General features: G+C 44.1%; 1 pseudogene; it reads right to left on the reverse strand.

The window, feature by feature from the left end:
- Positions 1 to 12,101, reverse strand: part of LOC111958658 (protein PTHB1-like) — a 185,452-nt pseudogene that overhangs the window by 62,038 nt on the left and 111,313 nt on the right.

Raw genomic sequence — 12,101 nt, forward strand, 5'->3', positions numbered from 1 at the left:
ACATTGTTTCGCGTCAGAAAGTGGCTCCATAGAATGACAATAGGATATTAGGAAGCAAAGGTATTCTCAGTGGAACTTTGGAACTTGGAAGGGGGGGGTGTATTTTAATGACTGAAAAGCTTCATTTCTAGAGTGTTAATTAGAGACGCGTTGATAGGAGAGGAGATTTCTGGGAGAAAACAACACTTACATACATGTACAGAATACAGTCAGACACAACAAGACCCACATCCCACGAACACACCACACTCAAAGCCTGCTTTGATAGATCCCGTCAAAACCCTGCACCCAGTAGTGAATCAAATCACATTTCTCTGGGCATTCTCTTTAATCGCAACATTGTGTGGTTTTTCGCTCTCACTGCAAATATATTAGAGGGGGACGTTCAAGTCTCCGAACTGTTGCCAAAAAGCCTGGTTCCAGCGAGTAGCTAGTGTATATCAACACATAGCAGTGGAGGGGGGTTTGACTAGTTCACAGAGAGAGAATCAGTAGAACGCAGAAACAGAGTGAAGGAGCTGCATTTTCCTGACAAAATGTTCAAGAATATTAAACAATAGAGAGTGTCATTTCACCAAATTTAAACCTTATTCAAGGTTTCAAAGACTCTCTAATGAGAATAGGGCTACTGTCCTGTTGGGGGAGGACGAGAGTGTGGATTGGAGCAAACTACATTGCAGCCTGACCATAAGAAGAGGAACGGTGTCTGACAACCAACTGTACATGTCCTCTATGCCTCTTTTATTGTTCAACATATGGTTATTTTGACCTTGATTATTGTTGTTACTAGGTTTGTCCCGTTGTAGCAATATTGATTAATATTATTAAATCTCAAAGTAATGTCTTTGGCAATACGTACATTGTTATGTCATGCCAATAAAGCAAATTGATTTGAGAGAGAAAAAGAGGAGAAGCAGAGAAGGATTAAAAGTAAGGAGAGGAGAACGAAAGAGACAGGGTGAGAGAGAACCGAGAGAAAGAGCAAACGGAGAGCAAAGGAGAGAAAAGAGAGTAGAAAGGAGGGAGAGAGCGAATGAAAGAGAGAAAGCAAGAAGAGAGAAAGAAAGAAAGAGAGGAGGAGAGGAGACAGAAAGAGAGCGGAGAAGAAGTGAGAAGGAGAGAGAACGAAAGAGCGAGAGAGAAGGAGAGAAAGAAAGAGTGAGAGAGGGCATGTATAGGTTCTCTGACTATGTGAAAACATGATGGGGGGTTGAATGTGTTCCTAAAGGAGACTTGTTCCCAGCTGTGTTTTTCCTGCCAGTGTGGAGTGGAGCTGGAAGTTCATATAAATGTGGATAAATCATGAAGTGGAACTGTGGTGTGTGTAGACGGCAGAGGTATCAATCTTTTGTGGTGGGAGAGAGAGATACAGTTGAAGTCGGAAGTTTTACATACATTAGGTAATCGTTTTCACTCCACAAATTTTTGTTAACAAATACAGTTTTGGCAAGTCGGTTAGGACATTACTTTGTACATGACACAAGTCATTTTTTCCAAAATTGTTTACAGACAGATTATTTCACTGTTCACAATTTCAGTGGTCAGAAGTTTATCAGTGCACTAAATTGACTGTGCTTTAAACAGCTTGGAAAATCCAGACAAATTATGTCATTGCTTTCGAAGCTTCTGATAGGCTAATTGAATCATTTGAGTCAATTGGAGGTGTCTCGTGGTGTATTTAAGGCTACTTCAAACTCAGTCTTTTCGCTGGACATCATTGGCAATAAAGAAATCAGCTAAGACCTAGAGAAAATAAATTGTAAGACCTCGAGTCTTGGTTATCCTACCTTCCAACCGCCTGAAGGTACCGACAGTTCATCTGTACAAACAATAGTAGCCAAGTATAAACCCCATGGGACCACAGCAGCGTCATACCGTCCAGGAGGAGCGTGTTCTGTCTCCTAGAGATGAATGTATTTGGTGCGAAGTGCAATCAATCCAGAACAACAGCAAAGGACTTGAGAAGATGCTGGAGAAACAGGTACGAAAAGTATCTATATCACAGTAAAACAAGTCCTAATCGACATAACGTGAAGGCCGCTCAGCAAGGAGAAAGCCACTGCTCCAAAATACAGTAGATAGATTTGCAAACTGCACATGGGGCAAAGATCGTACTTTTTGGAGAAATGTCCTCTGGTCTGATGAAAAAAAGGGAACTTTTGGCATAATGAAAGCCATCGTTATGTTTAGGAGGAAAAGGGGGATGTTTGCAAGCCGAAGAACACGCATCCAACGTGAAGCAGACAGGTGGCAGCATAATGTTGTGGGGGAGCTTTGCTGCAGGAGGACTGGTGACTTCAAAAATAGAGTGGTATCGATGATGGGAGGACAAATTATGTGGATATATTTGAAGCAACATCTCAAGACTTCAGTCAGGAAGTTAAAGCTTGTTGCAAATGGGTCTTCCAAATGGACAATGACCCCAAGCATACTTAAAGTTGCTTAAGGCAACAAAGTCAAGGTATTGGAGTGGCATCACAAAAGCCTCGACTCAAATCCCTCTAGAAAATTTGTGGGCAGAACTGAAAAGCGAATGTGCGAGATGAGGTCTAACAAAACTGACTCAGTTACACAGCTTGTCAGGAGGAATGGGCAAAATTCCAACTTATTGTGGAATGTGGAAGGTCCCGAACGTTTGACCCAAGTTAAACAATTTAAGAATGCTACCAAATACTTAATTGAGTGTATGTAAACTTCTGACCCACTGGGATTGTGACGAAAGAAGTAAAAGCTGAAATATGACTGCTACTATATTCTGACATTTCACATTCTTAATAATAATGTGTATCCTAACTGACTAAGATACAGAATTTTTACTAGGATTAAATGTCAGGATTGTGAAACATGAGTTTTAAAATGTATTTGGCTAAGGTGTATGTAAACTCGACTTCAACTGTATGTATGAAAGTACCATTGCGATTGCATACACACACTGAAAGTGATATAACGTTGAAACACCAAAGAAGGCCACAACATCTAGTTCATTCTATGATGACCTCAAGTAGAGAAGTAAAGCTTGCTTACTGACGACATGGAGAGAGTAACAGAGAGACAGAGAGATGACCAGTGAGAGAGCAACATTATCCCACAACACAAATCACAGCCATATTGTAAGCAGCCCAACTATTGACCTAATGAACGAGCAAAGCTACAGTTGTGAGTAAATGAAGCCATGTGATAAACAGTACTGAACTGGACTGATACCATAGGTCTGCTGCAGGGTGTAGGTCAGTGTGTGTGTGTGTTGTGGTGTTGTGTGTGTGTGTGTGTGTGTGTGTGGGTCGTGGTGTTGTGTGTGTGGAGAGAAGAGAAAGGGCAGAGCAGCTGTTATAACCAGAGTCTCACAGGCCGCCCAGGTTGTCATCATCGAGCGAGACACAGGGTCAGGTGAGGAGAGGGTGAGTGGGAAATGAGGAGAACGGAGAAGAGGGTCATGTGTACGGGTGTCAGGATCTACACATCTTCAAGTATGTGTGGTGTTGTCATAAAGAGAAAATAATTTGTAATATCTTCAGGCAAAGTATAAGCAAATAGGTATATAGGGAGTATACATTTGTGTCTGTGTACTGTATGTGTTTTTTTCACTTGTCAGGTCCACAGTATTGGTAGTGGAGTTCATACAAACTACAAATCCCATCCACTTTATACATAATGGAATAGGGTGTACTGCAAGGCATGAAGTGGGGCTTGTGTGTGTGTGTGGTGCGTGCGTGCGTGCCAGTTCCGTGGGGAGACTGTTGCCGCCGTGTTTGTTGGAAACGTAAACAACTTTTGCGTTTACAGCCGATTGAAAAAGCAACATCTTTGGGGTTTGTAACAAATTACTGTTTACATAAAGAGTTGACAGGGCTTTGGTCATACAGGAGTCGCTCTCCCGACTCTGTGTGTTGTGTGTGTGTGTGTGTGTGTGTGTGTGTGTGTGTGTGTGGTGTCGTGTGTGGTGGTTTTGGCAGCAGAAAACAGTGAAAGGAGAGAGACCGGGTGACGATGGATTCTGTCAGCTCAATACTTTGAACACACAACACACACCAAGTATCTGCGTCAGGTCGGATAACAACCACAAAAATAAAATATTATATATATCAGCTGTAGGCTGGAATGAAATTGGGACTCACGGATACGAAACAATTTATATGGCAAACGTTTAAATCGATATAGGGACTACACTTTTTACAACCCAGGGGCTTGTGTGTTACATGTGTTCGAGAATTTCATTCTGTGAGCGGCGAGGCTTCCAGCCATGAACGTATTGAGAGAGTGTGGAGCAGGGACGTATTGAGAGAGGTGGGAGCAGGAGTATTGAGAAGAGTGTGGAGCAGGTACGTCATTTGAGAGAGTGTGGGTCAAGGGACGTATTGAGAGAGTGTGGGGGAGGGACGTATATGAGAGAGTGTGGAGCAGGAAGTACGTATGGAGAGGTGTGGGGAGGGACGTATCTGAGAGTAGTGTGTGAGCAGGGACGTATCTGAGAGAGTGGGTGGCAGGACTATTGGAGAGAGTATGAGCAGGGACGGTATGGGTAGTGTGAGCAGGGACGTTTGAGAGAGTGTGGAGAGGGACGTATGGAGAGTGAGTGTGGAGGCAGGGAGCTATTGAAGAGTTGTGGGAGCGGAGACGTAGTGAGAGATGTGGTAGCAAGGGACGTTGAGAGAGTGTGATAGCGAGGGAGCGTATTGCGTAGAGTGTGGAGCAGGGGACGTATTGAGAGAGTGTGGAGCAGGGACAGTCATGAGGAGGTGGGTGGGAGCAGGTGAGACAGTTGATATGAGTGTAGTGAGTGTGGGAGAGCAGGGAACGTATTGGAGAGGTGTGTGGGCAGGCGACGTATTGGGAGAGGTGTGTGGGGACATGGGCGTGTATAGAGAGAGGGTGTGGAGTCAGGGACGTTATGATGAGAGTGTGGAGCGTTGGAGACGTATTGAGAGAGGATGTGGAGCAGGTGACGTGTTGATGAGAGTGGTGGATGCCGGGACGTTTGAGATGTGTGGAGGGAGTATGAGAGAGTGGATGGAGCAGGGAAGTAGCTTGTGAGAGGTGTGGAGAGACGGAGTATTGAGAGAGTGTTTGGAGCTAGGGACGCGTATTGAGAGAGGTGGCTGTGGAGCATGGTGGAGTCATTGAGAAGTTTGGCATGCAGGGACGGCATTGAGAGTGTGTGGGAGCGGGACGTAATGGATGGAGTGGATGTAGCAGGGACGTAATTGGAGAGTGTGGAGCAGGGATGTCCATTTATTCTATGTGGTGTGAAACATTCTAATTCTGTCTAAGTGAGAGCTTTTGTTCCTCCCCACGTGAGAATAGGCAATTGCCAAGTTGACTTTCTCTGGCTAGCCTAGCTCACGCGAAAATGGGTAACATAGGCCTAACTGGAGAAATAAAAAGAAAGGTTATGATGGGGGAATAGGCTACATCATCGTGGAAACAGATGCTGCGTGAGTGAAATCCCCGGTTCGTAAGGACAACAACCCGGTAGATGGATTCACAGCCTGCAAAAAGTGCAAGCAAGTATTTGTTCATGATAATTCAATTAAATATCAGTTAATTATTAGCCTACATTAATTCAGGCTTTTGTTTATTTAGACCATACGCAGGCCATATAAAGTGTAAACCGGTGCGGCTAGTAAAAATGTGAATATGCATATAATAGCCTATTAAATAAATGTAACCTATTTTTGCAGCCTACTGTGCAATCGGAAAGTATTCAGACCCCTTCACTTTTTCCACATTTTGTTACATTACAGCCTTATTCGAAAATTAATTATATTGTTTTTTCCCTCATCAATGTATACACAATACCCAATAATGACAAAGCATTTGTTGCAAATGTCTTTAAAAAACAACAACTGAAATATCACATTTACATAAGTATTCAGACCATTTACTCAGTACCTTGTGGAAGCACCTTTGGCAGCGATTACAGCCTTCTTGGGTATGACGCTAAAAGCTTGGCACACCTGTATTTGGGGAGTTTCTCCCATTCTTCTCTGCAGATCGTCTCAAGTTCTGTCAGGTTGGATGCTGAGTGTCGCTGCACAGCTATTTTCAGGTCTCTCCAGAGATGTTTGATCTGGTTCAAGTTCGTGCTCTGGCTGGGCARCTCAAGGAAATTCAGAGACTTGTCCTGAAGCCACTCCTGCGTTGTCTTGGCTGTGTGCTTAGTGGTGTCGTTGTCCTGTTGGACGGTGAACCTTCACCCCCAGTCTGAGGTCCTTTGGACTCTGGAGCAGGATTTAATCAAGGATCTCTCTGTATTTTGCTCCGTTCATCTTTCCCTTGATCCTGACTAGTCTCCAAGTCGCTGCCGGTGAAAAACATCCCCACAGCATGATGCTGCCACTGCCATGCTTCACCGTAGGGATGGTATTGGCCAGGTGATGAGTGGTGCCTGGTTTCCTCCAGATGTAACACTTGACATTCAGGCCAAATAGTTCCATCTTGGTTTCATCAGACCAGAGAATCTTGTTTCTCACGGTCAGAGAGTCTTTTAGCTGCCTTTTGGGAAACTCTAAGCGGGCTGTCATGTGCCAATTACTGGGGAGTGGTCACTCTACCATAAAGACCTTATTGGTTGAATGCTGCAGAGATGGTTGTTCTTCTGGTAGGTTCTCCCATCTCCACAGAGGAACCCTGGAGCTCTGTCAGAGTGACCATCAGGTTCTTGCTCACCTCCCTGACCAAGGCTCTTCTCCCCCGATTGCGCAGTTTGGCCAGGTGGCCAGCTCTAGGAAGAGTCTTGGTGGTTCCAAACTTCTTCCATTTAAGAATGGTAGAGGCCAGGCCTCCCGAGTAGCGCAGTGATCTAAGGCACTGCATTGCAGTGCTTGAGGCGTCACTACAGATCCACGTTACATCCCGGGCTGTGTCACAGCTGGCTGCGACCGGGAGACCCATGGGGGTCTCATGGGGCGGCAGGTAGCCTAGTGGTTAGAGCGTTGGACTAGTAACCAGAAGGTTGCAAGATCGAATTCCCGAGCTGACAAGGTACAAATCTGTCGTTCTGCCCCTGAACAAGGCAGTTAACCCACTGTTCCTAGGCAGTCATTGAAAATAAGAATTTGTTCTGAACTGACTTGCCTAGTTAAATAACGGTACAATTTAAAAAATGAAGCAGCGCACAATTTGCCCAGTGTCGTCCAGGTTAGGGGATTTCAATTTCAAGTCCCATCTCCAACGACTTCTGTGGCGGGCCGGGCGCATGCACGCTGACACAGTTGCCAGTTGTCCGGGTTAAGCGAGCAGTGTGTCAAGAATCAGTGCGGCTTGGCAGGGTCGTGTTTCGGAGGACACATGGCTTTCGACCTTCACCTCTCCCGCGTCCATACGGGAGTAGCAGAGATGGGACTAACTACCAATTGGATATCACGGAATTGGGGAGGAAAAGAATGAAAGGTGGAGGCCACTGTGTTCTTGGGGACCTTCAATGCTGCAGACATTTTTTGGTACCCTTCCCCAGATCTGTGCCTCGACACAATCCTGTCTCGGAGCTCTACGGACAATTCCTTCGACTTCATGGCTTGGTTTTTGCTCTGACAGGCACTGTCAACTGTGGGACCTTCCTGTATATAGACAGGTGTGTACCTTCCCAAATCATGTTCAATCAATTGAATTTACCACAGGTGGACTCCAATCAAGTTGTAGAAACATCGCAAGGATGATCAWTGGAAACAGGATGCGCCTGAGCTCAATTTCAAGTCTCATAGCAAAGGGACTGAATACTTATGGTATAAAAAAAATAYACGTTTTTTATTTTTAATACATTTGCAAACATATCTAAAATCTCGGTTTTTCGCTTTGTCATTATGGGGTATTGTGTGTAGATTGATGAGGGGGAAAAACGATTTAATCCATTGTAGAATAAGGCTGTAATGTAACAAAATGTTGAAAAAGTGAAGGGGTCTGAATACTTTGCAAATGCACTATTCAATGATTATTTAAGTTTCATTTAAACTATTTGATTATCTAAACGATATTGAATATAAAGATCTYGTTTTGTTATGTCGCCTATAGGCTTTCATTAGTGAAAAAGGCTAATTAGAAGGCTATTATTATTAAAGCGATTTGAGTCGTCAATGTGACGCATCGCATTGTGTAGACAAAAAGGTAGCCTATCGTTCTTAATTCATGGCATGGTTTCCTTTTACACAAATGTTGAATAGACATCCAGACAAATTAATTCATGCGGGGAAGGGGAATAATAGCATACTACTACGGAGTCATGAAAACAATTACATAAATTGGATTTAAGTTGGTGGGTCACGGATCGGCTCTCGGAACAATACTTTGAGGGTGGGTCGGGTTGGGGGGGAAAAAAATGCCAGATATCTCCAAAAAAAGCTGTGCAGGACTCTGACACACACACACACACACACACACACACACACACACCCTGGATGGACATAATATAAGGGATACCTCCAGTAGTCCCAAATAACACACACTATTGCGACTTTTCGGGTTTACTGCCCACATCCATACAGTAACAGTCCCAAGCTACTGMATAAGCTGCCATAACTATCAAAGACCCTTGCTTCTATGCCACTACCATGACAGCGTTATGTACTGGGTGTGTCTGAACTTCATTAAGCGGCCAAATACTTTTTACCCCCACTCCTTTATGCTTCTCCTTCCTCTTCGCTCTTTCTCCCCCTCTCTCTCTCCCTCACCTCCTCCCCTCTCTCCTCTCTCTCTCTTTCTCTTCTTCTCTTCTCTCTTTCTCTCTCTCTCTCCTCCTCTCTCCTCTCTTTTTCCTCTCTCTCTCTCTCTCTCTCCTCTCCCTCTCTCTTTTCCTCTCTCTCTCTCTCTCTTCTCTCTCTCTCTCTTTTTTCTCTCTCTCTCTCTCTCCTCTCTCCTTCTCTCTCATCTCTCTCTTTCTCTCTTTCTCTCTTCTCTTCTTTCTCTCTTTGCTCTCTCTCTCTCTCTCTCTTTCTCTTTCTCTCTCTCTCTCTTCTCTCTCTCGTCTTCTCTTACTCTCTCTCTGCTTTTCTCTCTCTCTCTTTTCTCTCTCTCTCTCTTTCTTCTCTCTCTTTCTCTCTCTCTCTCTCTTCCTCCCCTTTCCCCTCTTTAGCAGTCACCCCTCACACGTATAAGTGTTTGATGACAATCAACTCGACCATTTCCTTCAGTGGTTCTCTCCCTAGTTTCACCCCATCAAACACGCAGTTGATTAATGTTGAGGTGTTTTTAATATGATATATGAGGACTGTTGATGGACCCACGGGCAGTATTGTGAACGGTAAAGTAGCCACCCGCCAGACTAATGAATATGGATTACAGGTGGAGGGAGGAAATATTAAACGATGATTTTCCAGTTGAAAACCTCCCGCTCCCAAATAGAAGAATTAAGTTTGCCTTTATTGAGTGGCTTACGCATTCATGCTTTGGAGTTTGTAAATTTAATTCACGACATGATATGGGTTCTTGACCCCAGAAATACTTTGAGAGTTCCTGGGATAGTGTAGTTTGTATTTTTAATTAAATTATTTGATGTTAAGCTTGACATTGTTTCGTCCGTTTAGCTTTCCAGTGACATAACGCTGTCGATGTAAGTGGCATAGAAGCAAGCGGTCTATTGATAGTTATGGCGCTTATGCAGTACTTTGGATAGTTACTGTGATGTGATCGTGGGCAGTAAACCCGCAAAGTCGCACATAGTGTGTGTTACTTTGGACTACTGAGCGTATCCCTTATATTATGATCCACTCCAGGGTGTGTGGTGTGTGTCACGAGCTCCCTTGCACAGCTTGTTGTTTGGAGAATATCCGAGCATATCAGGACAATTTTTTTTCCCCCCAACCGACGACCCCCTCAACAGTATTGTTCCGATGAGCCATCCTGAACACCACTTAAACTCAATTTATGAATTGTTTTCATGACTCCGGTAGTAGTAGTGCTATTATTTCCCCTTCCCCGCATGAATAAACTTTGTCGTGGCAGTCTCTTCATCAGCATTTGTGTAAAGAGAAACCATGCCATGATATTAAGAACGATAGCGTACCTTTTTAGTCTACACTAATGCGATCGTCACATTGCGCACATCAAATCGCGATTTAGAATAATATAGCCTTCTAATTAGCCTTTTTCACTAATGAAAAGCCTATAGGGAATCATAAACAAACGAGATCTTTATATTCCACATATCGTTTAGATAATCAATAGTTTAAATGAAACTTAAATAATCATTGAATATGGCAATTGCAAAGTATTCAGACCCCCTTCACTTTTTCCCAACATTTTTTACATTACCAGCCTCTTATTCTACAATGATTAAATCGTTTTTCCCCTCATCAGATCTAGCACACAATATCCCAGTTTACGACAAAGCGAAAAACGCGAGATTTCAGATAGTTTGCAAATGTATTTAAAATAAAAACCGTATATTTTTTTTCTACCATGAAGTATTCACGTCCCTTTGCTATGAGTACTTGAAATTGAGCTCAAGGCGCAGCCTGTTCCATTTGATCATCCTTGCGATGTTTTCTACAACTTGGATTGAGCCACCTGTGGTAAATTCAATTGATTGAACATGATTTGGAAGGTACACGCACCTGTCTATATACAGGAAAGTCCACAGTTACAGTGCCTGTCAGAGCCAAAAAGCCAAGCCATGAAGTCGAAGGAATTGTCGCGTAAGAGCTCCGAGACAGGGATTGTGTCGAGGCACAGATCTGGGGAAGGTAACCAAAAAAATGTCTGCAGGCATTGAAGGTCCCCAAGATACACCAGTGCGCCTCCAGCTTTCATTCTTTTCCCCCTCCCAATTCGTGATATCCAATTGGTAGTTAGTCCCATCTGCTGCTACTCCCCGTATGGACCGCGGAGATGGTTGAAGGTCGAACGCCATGTGTCCCTCCGAAACACGACCCTGCAAGCCGCACTGATTCTTGCAACACTGGCTCGCTTGAACCCGGACCACTGGCAACTGTGTCAGCGTTGCATGCGCCCGGCCCGCCACAGAAAGTCGTTGAGCTGGGACACGGACATCCCGGCGGCCAAACCCTCCCCTAAACCTGGAGCGACACTGGGCAAATGTGCGCTGCTTCATTTTTTTAATTGTACCGTTATTTAACTAAGGATCAAGTCAGTTCAGACAAATTCTTATTGTTTCAACTGACTGGCCGTGGAAGTGGGTTAATGCCTTGTCAGGGGCAGATACGTATCATGGATTTGTCCTTGTCAGCTCCGGGATTTCGATTGCATATTTCTTTCTGGTTACTATGTTCATACGCTTCTAACCACTAGGCTTACCTGCTCTGCCCCATGAGACCTCTATGGGTTTCCCGGGTCGCAGCATGCTGGTTCCTAGTCTCTCGGCTTGTTTTATTTTTTTTTTGTATTTGTTATCTTTCTTTTTTATATATTATCATTTTTTTCTTTATTTTTATTTCTTTATTTGTTTGTCTTTATTTTGTGTATTTCTGTCTCTTTTTCTTTCTCTTGTTTTGTTTTTTTTTTATTTATTCTTTATTATTGGTAGAATGTGATATTCCCTAAGCTGGCACCTGGCCAAACTGCGCATCGGGGGAGAAGAGCCCTGGTCAGGGAGGTGAGCAAGAACCTGATGGTACCTCTGACCCAGAGCTCCAGGGTTCTCTGTGGAATGGGGAGACCCTACCAGAGAAAACCATCTCTGCAGCATTCAACCAATAAGGTCTTTATGGTAGAGTGACCACCTCCCCAGTAATTGGCACTGACAGCCCTTTAGAGTTTCCAAAAAGGCAGCTAAAAGACTCTCTGACCGGTGAGAAACCCAGTTCTCTGGTCTGATGCAACTAAGAATGGAACTATGTTGGCCTGAATGTCAAGTGTTACATCTCTGGAGGGAACCAGGCACACCGGCAGCGACTTGGAGACTAGTCAGGATCAAGGGAAAGATGAACGGAGCAATAATACAGAAGAGATCCTTGATTAAATCCTGCTCAGAGTCCAAAGGACCTCAGACTGGGGGTGAAGGTTCACCGTCCAACAGGACAACGACACCATAAGCACCCGCAGAACAAGCAGAGTTGGCTTTTCAGGACAAGTCTCTGAATTTTTCCTTGAGCTGCCCAGCCAGAGCACGAAACTTGAACCAAGAATCAAACATCTTGGCGAAGAACCTGAAA

Source organism: Salvelinus sp. IW2-2015, linkage group LG35 (genome assembly GCF_002910315.2).
Source record: "Salvelinus sp. IW2-2015 linkage group LG35, ASM291031v2, whole genome shotgun sequence".
Classification (NCBI taxonomy): Eukaryota; Metazoa; Chordata; class Actinopteri; order Salmoniformes; family Salmonidae; genus Salvelinus; species Salvelinus sp. IW2-2015.